The sequence below is a fragment of the Hippoglossus hippoglossus genome, chromosome 21 (genome assembly GCF_009819705.1).
Source record: "Hippoglossus hippoglossus isolate fHipHip1 chromosome 21, fHipHip1.pri, whole genome shotgun sequence".
Lineage (NCBI taxonomy): Eukaryota > Metazoa > Chordata > Actinopteri > Pleuronectiformes > Pleuronectidae > Hippoglossus > Hippoglossus hippoglossus.
This window is the reverse complement of record NC_047171.1, coordinates 18,083,936-18,102,217: the sequence shown is the minus strand read 5'-3', so window position 1 is coordinate 18,102,217 and position 18,282 is coordinate 18,083,936. Positions and strand designations below refer to the sequence as shown.

At 41.5% G+C, this 18,282-nt stretch overlaps 1 protein-coding gene across 2 annotated transcripts in view; it reads right to left on the bottom strand.

The window, feature by feature from the left end:
• nck2a (NCK adaptor protein 2a) overlaps positions 1-18,063 on the bottom strand; it is a 32,044-nt gene extending 13,981 nt beyond the window's left edge. Inside the window, exons 1-2 of one of the 2 annotated variants that reach the window (XM_034574561.1) lie at positions 17,780-18,006; positions 16,581-16,685 (exon numbers count right to left, since the gene is read on the bottom strand). The gene's annotated coding sequence lies outside the window, so the exon portion shown is untranslated. Of the gene's footprint in view, positions 1-16,580; positions 16,686-17,779 lie in introns of both variants that reach the window. The other variant, XM_034574560.1, reaches the window with a different exon arrangement.
• Positions 18,064-18,282: the final 219 nt, after the last annotated feature.

Here is an 18,282-nt window from a genome sequence, read left to right as displayed (position 1 = left end):
GAATGTGCCTCTGCTTGCCGTCGCTGAAGTCGTCAAACTGGATTTCTACACAGGCCAGGACAGGGACAGTCAAGGCAGAGGAACAGGGGCTTGCGCAACACAGGGAGAAATTATGTCAAGTCCACTGTAAGTGAAGTCGCTCAGATTTCTGAGATGTGACAGAGGCAGCAGGAGGGAGAAGATGGAGGGGTCAGTCTGACATTCAGGGAGGGACAGAGCCGCAGCAGCTGTGACTCTCTGGGGAGTGCAGGCAGATTTATGACAAGATGAGGGATGGTGACGTCAATGCTTCCTGGAGACAGGAGGTATGTGGTAGTCTCTATCTGCCCCGGGCTACAGCTGCTGGATTAGACCAGGCTACTTCTTCCCTTCTCATTTCATTACATTTATTCCTCCTGGTGCAGATGAGTGGATGAGAAAATCTGGTGAAGCCTGTTGGGAACATGCACCATGGCATTTGAGATATTGAAATATAAAGCAGCTCAGAAGTGCTCAGTGGTATTAATCTGACCCTGTTTTGGGGATTCCTTCCCTTTTCATTTTCCCTCCTCTGCACAGCGGTGATTCTTGCTGTCACACAGGCCTCCGTGCTCAGGGTCACTTTCACACCTGAAGTGTGATTCAGTTGGTCTGAACCAAGTAAAAACAATCATGTTGGTACCTTGTAGTTCTGGTGTTTATGTTCACACTGTTTTTTCAGCCACAAACAAAGACGTGTTAACATGAGGTCATATGGACACACAGGGAACTCTTTGATTGGACAGTTCTGATGCCTGAATCATAAGCACTTCATGGACACATTTGAAGAAGAAGAGACCTGACGGCAAATCTTGCTCTAATTAACTGAACCTTATGTGCTTATGCATCTCGCTTATAAAACTAAATATATTAAGGGGAGATTCTTATTAGAGCTGCACAGACATAAGACGTAGATTAGCTGAAATCACATATCTAGCTGCAACTATTAGCTGATTGACAGAAAATAAAGCAGCAATCATTTTGATAACTAATTCAACGTTTCAGTTATTATACAGTTTCTCAAATGTGAGGGTTCTTTGTCATTTAATCACATGAATATCTCTGAGACTGTTGGTCAAATAAAACAAAGAATGTAAATGCATCTTTTTGGGTTGTGGGATATTATGAGAGATATTTTTATTATTTTTTCATAGTTTATGGACAAAATGTTGATTAAACAAGAAAACTCTGAATTTAGAAACATCAGGATTTAGTCAATCCTGATGTTTGGTCGACAACAGGGTCTAAAGCTTCTTTAAGACACGCACTGATCATTTTCTTGAAGTTTTCCAGACAAGCTGGATGTGAGAATACATTTTGCTGAACTTTTCTGCGAGCCTGCTAAAATGAATGACCCCATGAGACAAAACAGCAGGAAAATGTTGAATGTCGAAAATTCACAGTAAGCGAGCAGGCGTGCTCCGGTCTGTTTCCTGTTGTCATGAATGAGTCTGACAAGTCTGATCTGCCGTTGCGTTCTTCATATGTGAAACACTTATTCCAGGAAATGTCTGCACCAAATATTCCAAACATTTCGGATTTAATGCTTAACTGAACCAAACAGCCAAATGCACCAGACGCTATTAAAACCAATAAAACACTTAAGGTTTAAAAACCACCTAAAAACCCTGTCACTACACTTTCCCCTTGTGACTCTATGTAAATTGTCTTTTCTCCCATCATAGCATGATACTGTGCCTCCCCTCATCCACGGTATCAATTTCTCCGTCTCCTTGACGACCTTGCTCATTAGGCAGACTGATGGGATTGCCACTCCAAGTCAAGTAATATCTTCCATTGTGGGCAATCATGTGTGTCAACGTGGCAGCTATACCATTGCTCAGTCAGACGCATGCAAACGTGCGTTGACATTAAATCCATGAGACCAGCTTATATAGAAATCAATCCAGCAAGCAGTCTTCTTTTAAACTATGCTTCAATCAGCTGAGTAAAAAGTAAAAAAAGAAAATGTAATGATGTACTTTACTCATGTAATCAGAGCCATTATCTCACCTTCCTTGAAATGTTTAAAAAAATAAATCAGGTGGTTTAACAAAAGCAGCTTTTCCCGTGAAGCTGCACACAACACACGAGAGAAAACAAACCGATTTGGCCGAGAGTTGGGTTTAAAAAGGGAAAAGCCTGAGAGCTCACGCTCCTGATGACATCCCCATTCCTCTGCTGAGAGAGTTAAAGAGGAAAGATGAGTGACAGACTGCTGAGCTGGGCTTCACCGGCACTTCACAACTCCCTTCAGTGAGGGGGGGGGACGGACGCTCAGAGGCTCTTTCAACACCACACAAAGAGAAAAGGAAAGTAAAAGAGGATTATAAAAAAGAGGGGATGTTTAAAGAAAAAAGAAAATGTCTGGCAGAGCTTTCTGTGTTTGGCATTCAGGTCAAAGACATCCAGGATTCAGCCAATAGGAAAACATTTCCACCTCCCCCCGCCACTTCACACTATTTGCAGTAGTTACTTCTCACAGGAAGGACGACTGCTTTACTCAGTGTCTGAGGCATTTGGAGTGAATGACAAAGAATGAAACACGAGGAAGTCAGACTCAGTGTTACAGCCAATGTGCACAAGCTTGAGAAGAGGCTGAATGTACTCGAACAAAGAAAAACACACCACAGCAGAATCAGGATGCTTTAACATGCAGTCAGTGCTAACAATGTTTCAGCCACAACTCCCACAATGTTACTAACAAAGAAAAGAACAACAACAGCTATAGTGAGGCAAGTAATATTTTACAACTCAAAGAAGATCACATACTTAAACTTTTCTCAGACATGAACTTCGAAAAACTTTCCGAAAATTGGACTGGACATTTTTCGGAGTTTGTCTTTCCCGTATGAAGATTGTAACAAGAGATTGTCCGGGTCAGACACGTTCACAAAAGCAGGAAAATTTCCAGAACAGTCAGGCGAGGGGTGGTGCCTGGGTAGAGTACACAGGGGCAGGACGTGACATAAATTCCGCAAGTTGACATCTTCTACTTGTATGGCTCATATTTTTTATTATGAGATATTTGTATTCTTAAGGTTACACATTCCTCAAATGTAAGAATCGTCATCAACAGGCCCACTATCTCGCTGCTTCTAACATTTCCATGTTGTATTCTCTTATTGGCTAACTGACATTTTCCGGACATTTAACTTGGGGAATGGCAAGAAAAGTTCTGGAAAATGTTCGCGCAAGGACTAAGAAAGCAAACTCATGTAAAGCCTGATATCACCACACACACCATGTGACTGCATTTGAAGACAGAGGAGAATCAACTCAAACCCTAAACCAGAGAACAAACATGACCATGTACAGCAATAATATCCCTAAAAGAGACTCAGCTGTTTTACGATGATTACATTCAGTCTGACCAGCAGACTGACATAATAACATATAAACTTAAGTGTCCAAATATAATGGCAAATAAATTATGGTTTGGGTCTGAGGTTTTAAAGAGGCACTCCAGCGAGTAATATTCCATTAAGCTGGGAGACATATTAAAACTCAATCAGTCAGTAACCTGACTTCTAGCAACTAGAACTCTCCTAAACACTGAACCCTGTAATTCCAAATATCTGGAGACTCAAGTGAACCTCAAGATAACAATGATGACATCATCAGGGTTATTTCCCCAGACTTAAAGTGGATCCTCCAGAGACTCAGAGGACATTATCCATCTTTGTTCACGGGCTGAATGGTACCAATGCTGCATTCCATTAAACCTCGGAGAATTACCGACCCCAGAGTCAGAAGTTGCAACTGGACCATCCTTACCCCCGAACCCTCTCTGTATAAGACATTTTTCATGTCACTATCATTTTCTGTCATTACTTCTGCCTCCTCTCTGGAGAAGAGTCCACATTGTTGAGTGAGTCTCCATGACAACAGTCGCTGGGTGGTCCCATTCACACTGACAGGGGCGTTGCCCAAAGAATCTGAATTTTATCCCCCCGCTCATCAATTTTCTGTATTTCTTTACAAAGGACGAACCTTCAGTCCAAACAAAGGTGGATGTAAACTCTGTACCTACACAACAAAGGTTTTATTCCCCCCTCATGAATTCACAGAGAAAAGGAAAAGAAAGACAAGAAAGAGAGAGATAAAGAGTATTATTCTCCTTGGTATGATATTAATATAATTTTTAAAAAAGGTGTTCGATGTTATATTTTATATATTGAATGTTAAAATTACATATTATGCTTTTAAAACTGTGTTTTGATGACGATGGCACTACTGTGGGGAATAATTGTGCAGCATCCTTGTTATTTAATCCCTGTTTCACACATTATCTGTGCAGACAGATGGTCTGTGTTGATGTTTTTTCAACCGAACCATCAAACTCCAGTCCCTTATTTGTTAGACATCACATTATTTAGTTCTGTTTTAATTAGTATCTGCTTAATGAGGATACAGGACAGTGCATTGTGTTTATTTCCCTGATTTCTTAAGGCTCATTTATGTTTTACGTACGTAAAGGCATTTGTCTTTTTCAACAATGTGAACGTCACTGCCCACTTCCATGTGTCCTTTACGTTGCCATGGTTGTTAATCAATAATTCCACTACAGAGCTTGAATCTGCAAAGAGTTTCTGACAACAACAATCATAGCGATGGTGGAGTTTGTCATAATGTAGTTCTTACAAAAAGGCAGAAGCATTGTAAATGGCTCAGGTCCAATTTAACCAACTCAAAAAGGCTCTCTTCAAAAATTGATGCCATTATTGAAATTTCTTTCCTTGTGTCGTACAATTTTCTCACTTGAACTATTTGCTACACTGCCCCTGCATGATTTCCAGTGGTGCTGCTTTGTGTGTTTTGTCCGTATTAATAAATGTTAAGAGGGAGTGAAAAATACCGACAAAATAAATGCTGAGTCCTGACAGAAGGCTTTGGCCGTACTCGTGTCCAACTGTGAGCATATTACAGCCATTACAATATTTTTCTCCTTCTCTTCAGCCGTAAATAGCTGAGTTGAAACTTGTGTTACTTGTTTTCTCTTCTCCCTCGTGTCCACTTTACCTCCTTCCACGACTGTGCAATGTTTATTCACTTTGCACATCTCCCTGCACACTACGCACTCGATGAGAAGCCTCTTCTGAGTTCTCTCCAAGTTTCATAACTCAACCCTCTGTGCACAACCTCTCTCTGCAGCAAGCCGTTACCTATTAGCATAGATTTCCTACCCTTTTTTCTTAATCCCTTTTTCGCAGCTCTTGTTCAAAAAGTAAGCAGGAAAATACTGCCTCTATTTTAACTCTGTTTGTGACAGTCTGGTATCCATGTCCCCTGGCAGAACAACAAAAGGCAAGCGCTGTAAAGCACAGAAGGGCAAATGTAGTGAACACAGCTTTGATGTACAACGCTGCTCCTTTTCCTTCGACTGGAGGAGACAGAAAAACCTGAGGTGATGGTGTGTTTGTGTTTTCCACACAGAGAGAGGGAGGGGAGGGAGAGAGCACTAGTGCGGATGGGTATGGATAATGAGTCACTCTCAGGTCAAACAACAAAGATGTAGCAGTGGCTAAAAGCTATAGTGTTGTTTTTATTCTGAACTGTAAATAAAAATGCCTTTTTCTAAATCCTCAACATGCAACGTGTCTCCGAGGGCCTTTTCTTTGTTTTTGTTGCCTGAAAACTGAGATTTTTTAAGTCAGCAAAGCTAGGTGTGATCGCGTGGGGATTAGGAGATCAGACCTTTAACATGTAATTATTCTGTGTGCATGTTGACCTGGAGGGTTCATTCTTGACCTCTGTAAAGTTGTCAACATTAGGTCAATCTTGCGAGTTGTTTTTGAAGCTTTCTTCCACATATGCAGCCGTTCTCATTAAGTGAAGCTGCTTTGTTTTAGTTTGATGACTTAATTAAAGGATTTGAATCACTTGAAAACAGCTGGTTGTATATGAAAAAGGCCCTAAGACGCTCAAAGCTTAAGAAAGAAGCAAATTGGACCAGGTGTTTGACTGCATCTCTGTTGATTGCGTCAGCTCAGTTCTCCGTCATCATAAGATAAGGATTTGATTGACGCATCAAAACAGCAGTTCAGGAAATACTGTCTCTTTAGCAGGAAGTAGTCACTCATTCAGTTGTCTGACAACTAAGATCAATAAATTCAGCTGTATTTAAACACATTATAGATGATGATGGAAACAGAGACAGTTGTAATAAGCAGGTTAATTTTTGGCTTGTGTGGACAAAAACAAGCTAAAAACACCCATGTGGACAAATGTTCATTTGCCAATAAACTGCATTTTCAGAAGTAGCTGGCCTGTTTTCTCTTTCAACAAATGCAGTATTACCACCATTTGTGGTGTCAAAATAAAAAATAGTGCTGCAGGATGTGCAGAGAACAAGTGATGCACTGTGCTACATTGAGACACTCAGAGACTGGAGGTGAGAAACATTTCCACACTGCAGTGGATTATTGGCTTGTAAAGTTTACTTTGTTGGAATTGAGCAGCTTGTGGAAGCAAATAGACAAAATGTCCTGAGCCAAACAAGCTGTGTAATTCAGCTTTTCTAACACTCCATGTAGTCAACACTTGATATAGTCAACCAGAAACACAGACTTAATGAAAGAAGAGAGCTCAGTAGTAGGGATGTAAGAAATATGAGTATTACTGTCATGTTACTAAAAATTATGAATAATGAGGCCATAATATTCTCCTTCTGGGGATGTACCTGAATATATAGCTATTGCCATTTTTGTTGTAATTTTTGAGACCTTGCCAATATGTATACACATTCCTTTAAAAATACATACCATTTGATGTTAAACTATTACTAATACCCAATGACTGGCATCTGTATCAGTGCTGCAGAATGCATGTTGGGGTTAAGTCTGGAGATGCAGAAGCGTGTCCATCTCTCTTGGTGACTGTCGAGAAATATCTGTGGTACGTGTACTCGCCTTGATCTGTTCGGCTCATTAAGTAAGACTTACTGATACAATGAAAAGTGCAACAACCTTTGCCAACTGACTGGTGAACAAGCAAGGTAGTTTGCAATACATATGTAACAATAGGCTAACACTAGCTTAACTCACACTCTCAACTTTAACATCCCACCCAGTTTTCATTTTAGTAGCTCAAAGAATGATAATCACTTGAGAAGCCAGGGGGACAGAGATACAAAATCAAATTCAGAAGAGTTTTTGTGGATTCGCGGATCCTAATCACTTTCTCTTAAAATTATATTACACATTTATCAATCATCCCTGCTAGCAAATGTTTTCGTATGTAGGTGGGTCAAGGCAAGGGGAATAATTCAAACAAGAAGTCCATTGACGAAGAGTAGAGTACTGCACAACTGGTCAAACTCAGAAGGTGTCACCAGCTTTATGGGCGCTCAGATGGCCAATTTGCCTTTGCTATTTAAAGAATGTGGGCGCTGGGATGGGAAAATGACAACTGCGTAGGACTGAAACTAGCAAAGAGCACTTGACACCTTTGTGTAGGCTGCAAGATTGAAATGGTTAAGAACCCAACAGCCGTAAGTATAAATGTTTCATCTATAGAAGCAATTGTACAAAAGTATGCAGCATTCACACACTATGCAACAGAGGAAGAGAAGTCAAATCAACTCACTTCAACTCATCAGGATGCCACCTCATTACAGGAAAATTAAGAGAAGGAATGGTTTCTTGTTTTATTAGTCAGAACTGCTCCTCATTCAACTTTAAACAACTGTATGGCTGTTGTAAAATTAATAAATAAGTAAAGTTATTTAGCTGTAAGTTCATTAAGAAGTTGGGGGTTAGCTCATGTGGAAACACAGGAACAGTTCCCTGAAACACTCTTCTTCCCAGTATAACACAAACCACTGTTGACTCTATAGCGGCTTGAGCTTTACCTTCTCTTTTTGTACCTTCTGCTCCATCATTCTTCTCTGCTCGTCTCTTGGCTATGGACCTGAATTATTCTCTTTGATCAGATGCTACCTTGAGGCTCCCACGAGAGGGCACATGCAGCAAGAGCAATGCAGAAAGACTGGTCCAACACAATGCAGACCTGTTGAACGCCTTAAAACGTCCCCTGTGCAAATGTGCAGAGTTTTATTCAGGCCATTTACTTGACGTCAAGTAAGTTGAGTGGAAAGTCACAGTAAATATTTCAACAGTCTGTGCGGTTAAAGAGGATTATACAAACTGAATCAGATATGCCATAGTTACATATTCTTATCTGGACTCTAAGTAAAAGATATTAATTCCATTCATTCTTTTGTAGGTTCAGCTTTTTCCTCACTACTCTGAAGAGCTTGCTCAAAAGCTATCTTGGATATGTGTCCACACTTACACCATGGTATCATCCCAAAAGACTGCAAATGAGTAAATGAAACTCAAGGAGAAATCAGTAGCCCGAAGGGAGAAATTTACATGTACATCTTATAATTCCCAGTTGCAGAGATATATATTTTAAGCAAACGGAATAAGGTGGAAATTAATCAAATACTTCCAAGGAAGACAACACATTTTCTGGAACATTTGTCCCTGTTATTTATTTTCCATTAATGAGTGTTATTTTCCATGAGTGACTGAAGAAACATTCTAAATTTACCCAGGTTTTCCAAGACACATGGGAACTCTCTCTAAGGAGCCCGAGCAGGGAGTTGTTACTGGTGCGCTGCTTGTCTTTCTTGCACATGTTTGTTTGTCTGTGTTATATAACCTCGTGTTGACGTCAAATCCGTTGGGGGACCAGAACAGTATGTTGAAAATGGAAAGGATAAGTAAATCCTACATCTTTTTTTCTTAAATTCATGGACGACAAACATGTCAGCTGGGAGCCAAGTTTCAACCTAAGCTAACAAAGGCACTGCATTCAATCACGTTCTGTTTGCACTCACTCACAGTATCAGAATTGGCCTTGTCTCTGGAGAAGACACTGACCTTGTAATGACATTCTCCCAGTAGAGAAAAGTTATGGGAATGAGAACAGGAAACAACTACCCAAAGAGAGGAACAGCAGATTCTTACGCTAATTAACTTTATAACTTTCCAGGCTCCTCTGTTCACCTTTTCTTGTGAGCATATTTTTAACAAGGACAAGTTTGTTCACTTGATAATCTAAGAGACCGAAAATGTATCAAGGGACAAGAAATAGATAACCTGGTTATGTACAAAGTAAAAAAAAAAATGCCTATCAGCATCTCTCTAAGGATCTTTACTACCTTATATCAATATCAACAATGGCCCCCAAAAACCCATAGGTCAGGCTCCTATTTAAGCTACAAGTTAGTCCATCCGTCCATGCTCTTTCGCCTATCCGAGCTCAGGTCACGCTGACAGAAGCAGGATGTCCTTTCCCCAGCCTCTCTTTTCAAGCTTCTCCAGGGGATCCCAAGGCGTTCCCAGGCCAGATGGGATATGCAGTCCCTTCAGTGAGTTCTTGGTCTACCCTGGGTCTCCTCCCAATTATGCTAACCCAAAGGGCCTCTTCCAAGCTCCCTCCAGATGTCCGAAACCCTTGTCCAATCTCTAAGGCTGAGCCCAGGCACTCAATGGACAACTACTTTCTGCGGCTAATTCTTTTGGTTACTACCAAGAGACAAAAGATGAGTCGTAACCAAGACCAACTGTTAAATCAAAACCTTTGACTTTCGGCTCAGCTCCTTCTTCACCACAATGGTCTGGTACAACACCCTCATTGCTGCTGATGCCGCACGAACCTGCCTGTCCGTCTCCCATTCCAGCTTCCACACATTCAAGAGCAAGTCCCCAACATTCTTTAACTCTTTCCCTTGGGCGGATACTCATCCACCCTGGAGAGAGCAATCCACCATTTTCCGGCAGAGAACCATGGCCTCGGAGGTGCTGATCCTCTCGACCGCTTCACATTAGGCCTAAAACCACCAAGCGTGTTTAATTTAAACATGGTTAATATTAATTTAGCCTCTGGTGTTAACACAAGGCATGTAACATCCAAACTAAATGTCCCCTGTGGTGGACAGAAGAAACCATTATCAAGACCTCTCTAAATCATATGAACAACTTTGGTTTGGGCCAAAAGAGGTTGCACTTGATCCGTTTAAATATAGAATTCCCCTCAACTTATTATCATTTTCTGCATCATAGGATCACAGGTTGATATTTTAAGATACACTTGAATGCTGCTCGTGATTTAGTGTGACCTCAGCACAGCATTGCCTTTCTGCCTCTTTGACGTGCATGATGATATCACTCCTTCCGCTGAACTCCTGCCACATGAAACAGTGAAGCACCACACTCAGCAAGCATTTTCCAGCGGGCCCCCACGCACTGCTGAGGAAGAAGGAGGTCACAATAAAACAACTGTGGCTCCGCTGGGGCAAAACAGCAGAGAGCATAAACAGATGTCTTGCAGCAAGTGTATATGACTGTGTGCGAGAGAGAGCAGGAAATAAAGACTCCACAGGCCAAATATTGTGCATGTGTGCAGTCTTGAATTCTCAGGAGGGTCCTGTGGCACTCGGAGCCATACATCTCATAAATAACGCAGGATTTCCTCTGGCTGCAGTCATGTGTGCCCGTGTGTGTGAGAGAGAGAGAGAATGAGAGCGCGAGAGAGACAGGGTGCAAATGGATTAGAAGGGGGCCTATCATGTTGCTCCATTCAGCAACTAACTCAACTCCAATGCACGCAACAGCAGCAGGTTTCAGGACAAATTAGCTTAAGAAATGATGTCCTTACAGCCTACATCATAAAAATTACATTAGCTGCTTATTTCACTTAATTTTCCTTAAAATATTTAGAGCAGAAATATCCAACTTGAGCTGCTGTTTTCCAACCATTAATCTGTCCTTGTGCAAAATTCATGAGCTGTGAATTATCATCGATGATTAGCCACTCACTTATCCAGATGGTTGGTGCGACGGATTTTGACTGAACTTCACAGAGGCTTGTCACATGACTCTAATGAACTATATGAACAGTTAGAGTAGCTCTTTCATATGATGACTGCTGCCAGATTAAGTTGTGATATGAGATAAGAGCTCAGGAAAAGACATTTAGGATTTAAAATAATACAAAGACAATTTACAGGGACTACAACAGATGTAACCAAATTATTTCACAGGTCAATGATATTTAGTAGCAGCAAAATCAGCATGTTGTTAAGACGTATCAAAACCCAATGGAGAATTAAAACTGAAAGATAATAGAAAACCAGAATCAGAAGAGATACAATTCATGCAAATTGTAGAGAGGAAGAAAACGGCCCTTAATTTCCATGGATCATGTAACTTGACAGTCTCATCAATATTTTACAACAAGACAATCAGCTAAGGACTTTGTGAATGAATCACAGCTGCAGATTGAGGACAATAAAATGCAGCGGAGTGTTCAGACAGAAAACAACCCTGCGTTAACGCAAATGTGAGCCCCCTACTGCCTGTGCCATCATTTTGCTTGTTTACACTGAAGCAAACAAGCCAACACAATGTTGCCCCGGTGTGTGATTTGAGATTAGCACGCTGGAGTTCCACAATCAGAGACTTGGCGTGTAACACAACACTGTCGTTGTCTGTCCCTGGTGTACCAACGGTCCCTTTTACACAGATATTGATCCGGCTCTGTCACTACCTCCGCTGCCAGATTAACGCCGGAACAACAATGTCCCTCTTTCTGTGTTTGTAACTTATATACAGTGCAGCGAGGCAGAATAAAGATACAACATTCTAAGTGTAAACAGGCTGTTTAAAAGAGGCTAATGAAATATGATCAACAGGGTCTGGTTTTTGGGATTTTCTGTCTTTTTCAAAGTGGTTAAAAATGCTGCAGATGTCCCTACATAATACTGTAATAAAAGATGCAGTGGTAATGATTGTCACAATGATCACAAGTTAAACAGTTGTGTTTTTCATCTGTCAGTCTGACAGCAGCCTTACACAGTTAGTCATGCTCCTGGAGCAGAATCACATCAGAGAAGCTGAGTACTTGTTGATAGATGTCAGCAAGCCTGGCTGTTCACATGTCATCTCTCTGATTCAGATATGTAGCCAGTAGCTGTTCTCTGTTGTGTCTTGTCTTGCTCGTTGGGTAATTCTGTCCACATTGTTCATCTCCTGCATCATGGAAGCAGCAGAGCTGGTGGCAGGTTTTCACTAGTTAAATTCCACGCGTATGATCCCTCCCATAACGCATGTCCTAGCAAAAAGTCTATTAATAAGCCTTGAGAAGTTGTTAGTTACTTTAGGTGTTGTGCAGTATTTTCCCTGAACCACATTCTCAATTGTTAATTTCAAAATTTTTGTTTTAAACATTTTCTAATTTCTTAATTTTCTATTCAAGGTTAAAGGGATTGTTCACCAAAAAATTCACGAATTATCTATACTTGCCACTATGCCGGTGGAGGTGTGGGTGAAGTGTTTGGAATACACTGAAACCAGTGTATGTGCTCATCACATAAAGTGAGCAGTATGTTGAGAGATTCAGTCATTCGCTCAAAAGAGAAAACACTTAACAAATGCAAATCATAAAAGCTGTGGTGCCCTGTGGGGCGTCCACAGGAATTGGTAGAGATTGTTACGAGGCTGGACCTCTGAGGCATTGTAACGTGGGCTGTGATGGTCTTAAGCCTCAGTTATACTGCATAGCGGCATTCACTGACAGCTGCAGACACCAGGGACGTGTGGTTGTTTGTATTGTACTCCACTTGGAGGACTGGTTCCCTCACATGTACAGTAGATTGCCGTCTATATATTGAGCATGTGCAAAACAAATTCAAAACAGAACAAGCAACATTGTCTTCCGTTATCTTTGTATTCTTTGAATTGTCGAGGTGAGGATAGCGTCGGACCTCCTCACACAACCTCTCTTCAAATTCAGCATCCGTTTTTGTTTTTCAGCTCATGCACAGTTGGTACCAGTGACACAACAAATTGGTAGTTCCGCAAAAGACTCACGCACACAAACCCCGCGATGACTAAATTTACGCCACGCAGACCTTCGTGGACCCTCGCGTACTCGCAGATGCGTAAAGCTTACGGGGAAATTGGAACGCGGATCATTCTGTGAAATACAGATAAGCACAGCTCTTGTGCTCTGGGCGAGATACTCAATGTTTGTGTACATACTGACATTTTGTGCATCAGTAAAGCCAAAGGGGAAAACGTCCACTTAATTAAATCAATTAGAGCATGAAGGGCCTGTCAAACTCTCTGCAGAAATCACCATGATGGAACAAACTCACCCACAGCTCAACTCTTCTCATGAGTCACAGCATCTGCTGATGTACAGTACGAGCTGCAGCCCTCTCTCCAATCCACAACTTTTACGATTCTACATTAAAAGACTGCATATATTGTTATTAAGGTATTCTCTTACTATAACTATTATTTTTGACAAATTAAACTAATGATTATTTTGTGGGGATGCACCAATGCTAATGCAACACTGACCTTATCAAATAAAGCATGTGGCCAAATCCTCCAAACATCACCAATCCACATTATTATTTACATTTGTGTGGTTACTATTTAAATCGCTGCATTTTAATCAGAATGTAGTGGTTATCTTTTGTTGTTAATCCAGAAACTCTTACTGAAACAGATATTTACTCTCTAGTAACAGCTCAGTGCTATTGGTCAGGTCTAAATCTGGTCACAATGCAGTACACCACATGTCAAATTATGCATAACAAATTGATCTTTATTTTATCAACATGTTAAATTGTATTAAATAGGTGAAAAATACATCACAAATAACAGTACTCAGTATTCGCAGTTTCAGTATCAGAAAAGATGACGGCCGAAAAAAGGTAATTGTATTATTTTTCTTTGTCATACAAAAATTGATTGGCAATCGTCTTAATTGAAAAGCTGGGGCAGGTGAATATATGAGTTCGGAATCTAGTTTCTGATTTTCTCTGTTTACGCAGCATTGTTTCAGGTCTAATACTTTACTTCTGTGTGTGTGTGTGCAGAGGCACCCAAGATCCTGAGATTATGTATTACTTTTACGCTGAGAAGTGTTGGGTTTCACCCCTCACTCCGTGTCTCTTAATGGTCCAAAGTACCAGCTTTCTGCTACGTAACATGAACCCAATACACACTAGAGGACAGTGTGGGGGAGCTGCACATCCTTGATTACAATTTAATGAGCAGTTTGCAGCCTGTTTATAAATTGATGGTCCTGTTTGTCTGTGGAAGGAGGAGGAATCGAATTTACAATCTCCACAGTGAAGTACCTGAAAACCTCAGGAAGGCTGACTGAAATCGTATCTTTTGCATCATCCCATGAATTAGGAAACATTGCCAGTCGTAGAGAGGGAAATTCACAGCTGACTGCCACTCCTTCTATTTTGAAATGAATATAGCTTTTACTACAACATTCTTGTTTCCTACATCATCATATTTCAAACTCTGGAACTCTGCTCTGTCAGTAATCGCCTCTCACGCCATCTCAGGCCTTGACAAAACCACGTACCATCTACAGATGAGTCCTCAGCTGTGGCTATAGGGCTGTGACGGTAACCACATTACCACAATACCACGGGGGGAGGTAGAGTGTGTGTGTGTGTGTGTTGCCAGGGCTGGTTAGCTGTAGCCTAGGGACAATTCATGAACGATCATTAATGTTAATAATCAGAGTTGATGATCACAGTTATGGCCACTGCGAGCAGTGAAGCCCTGAGGAATAAGGCTAAGTATGTTTGCCGCAGTACTGCAATAAAGTAAAGGTAGCAAGACTGTTTAATGTTACCACCAACGAGCCAAGGCTAAGCTAAGTAAGCTAGCGTAATACCAGCGGCACCCTTAATCGGGTAAAGGTGGTTGGAGAGGAAACAAGTGTTTCCCCTACGTGCATTGAGCAGCAGCGCTACTTGTTTCAATGCGGCCGTCGTTTGTATCTCCTTTGTCAAACCAGCCACCTCCAACTTTGTGGAGTGCGTCCGTATTCAGGTATGAAACGGTCCAGAGCAGCTGAGGAGAGCAACTTTCATTTCTCCCACTCTCTAAAAGACAAGTGCTACATTATCAGAGACCTTCATGAAAAAAGGATATGAAATCTTTACGATCTCCAAACACAAACAATACAAATTGAATGAATTATGAGTCAGATTTAGTGTGAGGGTAAGGAGGTGACTGCTTCCGGTTTTAAGAATAAAAGGTTTCGAGGGGGGTAATATGTTGCATTATCATCGCAGTGAGAAAAAAATCCAAACCGTCACAGCTTTTGCTGTGGCTTTGTTGACAGAGTGACTGTAATGCTGAGATACTGTAACACTGTGCTGTAGCCAGCTCTACTTGCTCCCAGTTCCCTCCCTCCCTCAGTCTCACCCCTTCCCGGTCTTCCCCTCAGCGTCCCAGAGAGGGATTAGGCCTAGAGCCCAGTGGTGACACAGGGACACTGAGGCCAACAGACAGTTAGTTCAGTTGTTGGCCATGACATGGGAACACTCAAGCTGGGTGGCAGAGAAGTGATATGATGACAGAGGTAAAAAACAGAGAGGAGGCAAACTGAAGGAAGGAGATGCCCGAGACTGACAACTGATACCTGAACTACTGATAAGAGGAAGAAAACAAAAGGACTAAGGTGTAAAATTACAGACAAAAGAGAAAGATGTTTTTTAAAATAGATTTTGGAAACTAAGAGTCTGCAGTCATTCAACAGGCTCTGTGAGGCTGTACTTACATCAGCCTACATCAGCAAGCAAACATGCTCACGATAACAATGATGTTAAATACGATGTTTGCCACAGCCACCATCTTACTTCAGGATGTTGACATGGTAACATATACGCAAAGTACAGCTGAGGTTGATGGGATTTGGAACATGGTTCATTGGCTTTTTACTGAATCGCAATCCTTATCCAAATTTTTCAAGTTGAGCCCAACCAATGTGGCGTTTTAGTGGCCGATGCTGAAGATGATACTACAAGTAAAAAAATGTCAATACCGATAAATTGTTTTTTAAATAGCAATGATTTCCAGGAAAAAAAGGCTTGAGGCTTGATATTTTACAGTTTAACCACAAATTTATTTAAATAAGTATAAATAAATAAATAAAAACTAAACACAACCAAATATGTATAACTTGAATCAAGAAAATAATATTAATTTGATTTTATCATGCAGTGAATATCAATTTTAAGTGGCTGTGGGTGTTTTGCATGCACAATCCAAACTTGTTGCATGACAGGTGACAGAATCTGATGGGTCACTGAACAAAATGTAATAAATCGGCTGAGGCTGCGAGTCCTCAAGTTTTCAAAAATGCCTCAAATTCTTACTTTAACGATTATAAATACTCGAACTTGTCCTCCCCCTAGTCCTTGAGTGAGTTATTGTGTGTTCATAAAAGTCGTCATTCTTTCGATTGCACAATCTAACCTCATTTTGAGGTCTATGTATCAGACAATAGCGAGTCAGTGTTTAATCATTAAGCTGTGTTTCTCACTGTCTGAAAGAGACTGGGATCGTGCTTTTATTTGGACTTTACTACCAATGAGATTCTATTCGTGACTATTTCTGTATTGCCGCTTTCAGACATCCACTGACCTCCGGAGATTCTCTTGATGCAAGATAAAAAGGTTTCTGAAATACAGGTCCGGCAGTCTCTTAGTGCATTTGCCTTCCACATACCTGTCATGCTGAGCGAACCTTGTCCCACACTCTGTTACCATGGTTCCCTTAACAGAGGGTGTGTCTGCAGCATAGGTGTGCCATGGAAGTGTGCCTTCAAGTAACCTCGATCAGTGAGGGAGATCTAAGCAACACGATGCAACTTTTTTACTTCTGGATTTGTTTGATGTTACACCGAGTTGGTGTAGGGAGAATGTTTCCTCTTTCATTCACACTTGATCTATCCACGTTTGTCGAGTGGGTACGACCTCCTTTGAGAAAGTGTGTAACTGAGCTCAAAGTGTCACAATCACGCCCAGCAAGTCCAAGTCCACACTTTGGCGTCACTTCCTGGAGCAGTCACGTCTCCCATCTTTAAACACATGCCTTGGACACTGAACCCAAAAGAATTTAATCCCCACGTGTGGCTGCAGAGGGCACTATAAATGTTACATGGAGTTGCTTTAAAACCAGAAAAACACATGCATGCAACTCCCCTGTGTTCTCGGGTGAATAAACATCCTTATTTTTAGAACAATCCGTGGATTACAACATCAGACAAGCAAGACAAACCAATGCCTAAGTGATGAGAGGAACATACGGTGCAGTTACCATGAGCAGCCGCTAGGAGCATTGACAACCTCTGCTGCATGTGGCACCAGTCGCCAATCTGTGGTGTTTTGGCAAATGTGGCTCATTGTGCGAGCCGTTGCGTTTAAAACAGAAGCTTTTAGCGTACGACATTCACTCTGTTACTGACACCGCGAGTAAATATGATTCATAAAACAAACGCGCAAAGACGAGAAATGTAGAAAACTCCAGAAATGTGGAGATGTGTTTAGAAATCAGATTCAGACCTGAGCTCACGGGCCTTTCTGAAGAGCTGCGTGAGAAATGTTGCAAAAACAGATGAGTGGACACATTCAAACTACGTGTTTAGAAGTAGAATGAGTAAATAAACCCCGCAGATTTGGTGTTTTAATCCCGCGGAGCTCGAACGCAACGCAAACCGGGCGCAGTGTTTTAGTTATCAAGCCGCATCTGAGCGGACAAAGAGGCAGCGTCACGTCCACAAAGTGACACGAGTGACACGCGATTCCTGTCGCAACTTTCCCCGGTGCTAGCGGAGACATTGCGATGCGTAAATGACACTTTAAACTAAAAGGACGCCAAAGACAACCCGGCGCTCCAACTTAACACAGTTGATGTTGCGGTCTTACCTTAGTGTTCACTCCGGAGAGAAAACCGCGACAACACGCAGAAAAAGGGGAAAAGCTGCGTGCGAACTGCGCGTAAGTGGAGCCACGCAAACGACGTTTAAATCCACACGTGCTCCGGTTTGGTGCGTGTTTCTGTTCTGTGGAATCAGGAGCTGGACGCGAAGTCGACCTGTGCTCGATTGTTTTTCTGTCGCAGCCTCACATCCTCCACCTCAATCACTGCTAACAAGGTAGACACGAGGAGCGCAGCACTTCCTGTCGTGTCTGTCAAAATAAAACATCACATTTCAGGCAGTACAGGAGAGTTTATAACTCAGCCAAAGGGCCAACAGACCCTTAATGAAGCAACATTTAAATTCACTAGATACAGATGTTGTTTTATTTGGATCAGCACCAAATTGCACACACTCAATCCTCTAGCCATGCCTGATTTAAAAAAAATCTAAAACCATGAATTACTCTGTGAGAAATCAATGAAAATCCATGGATTCACCTTGTGATCC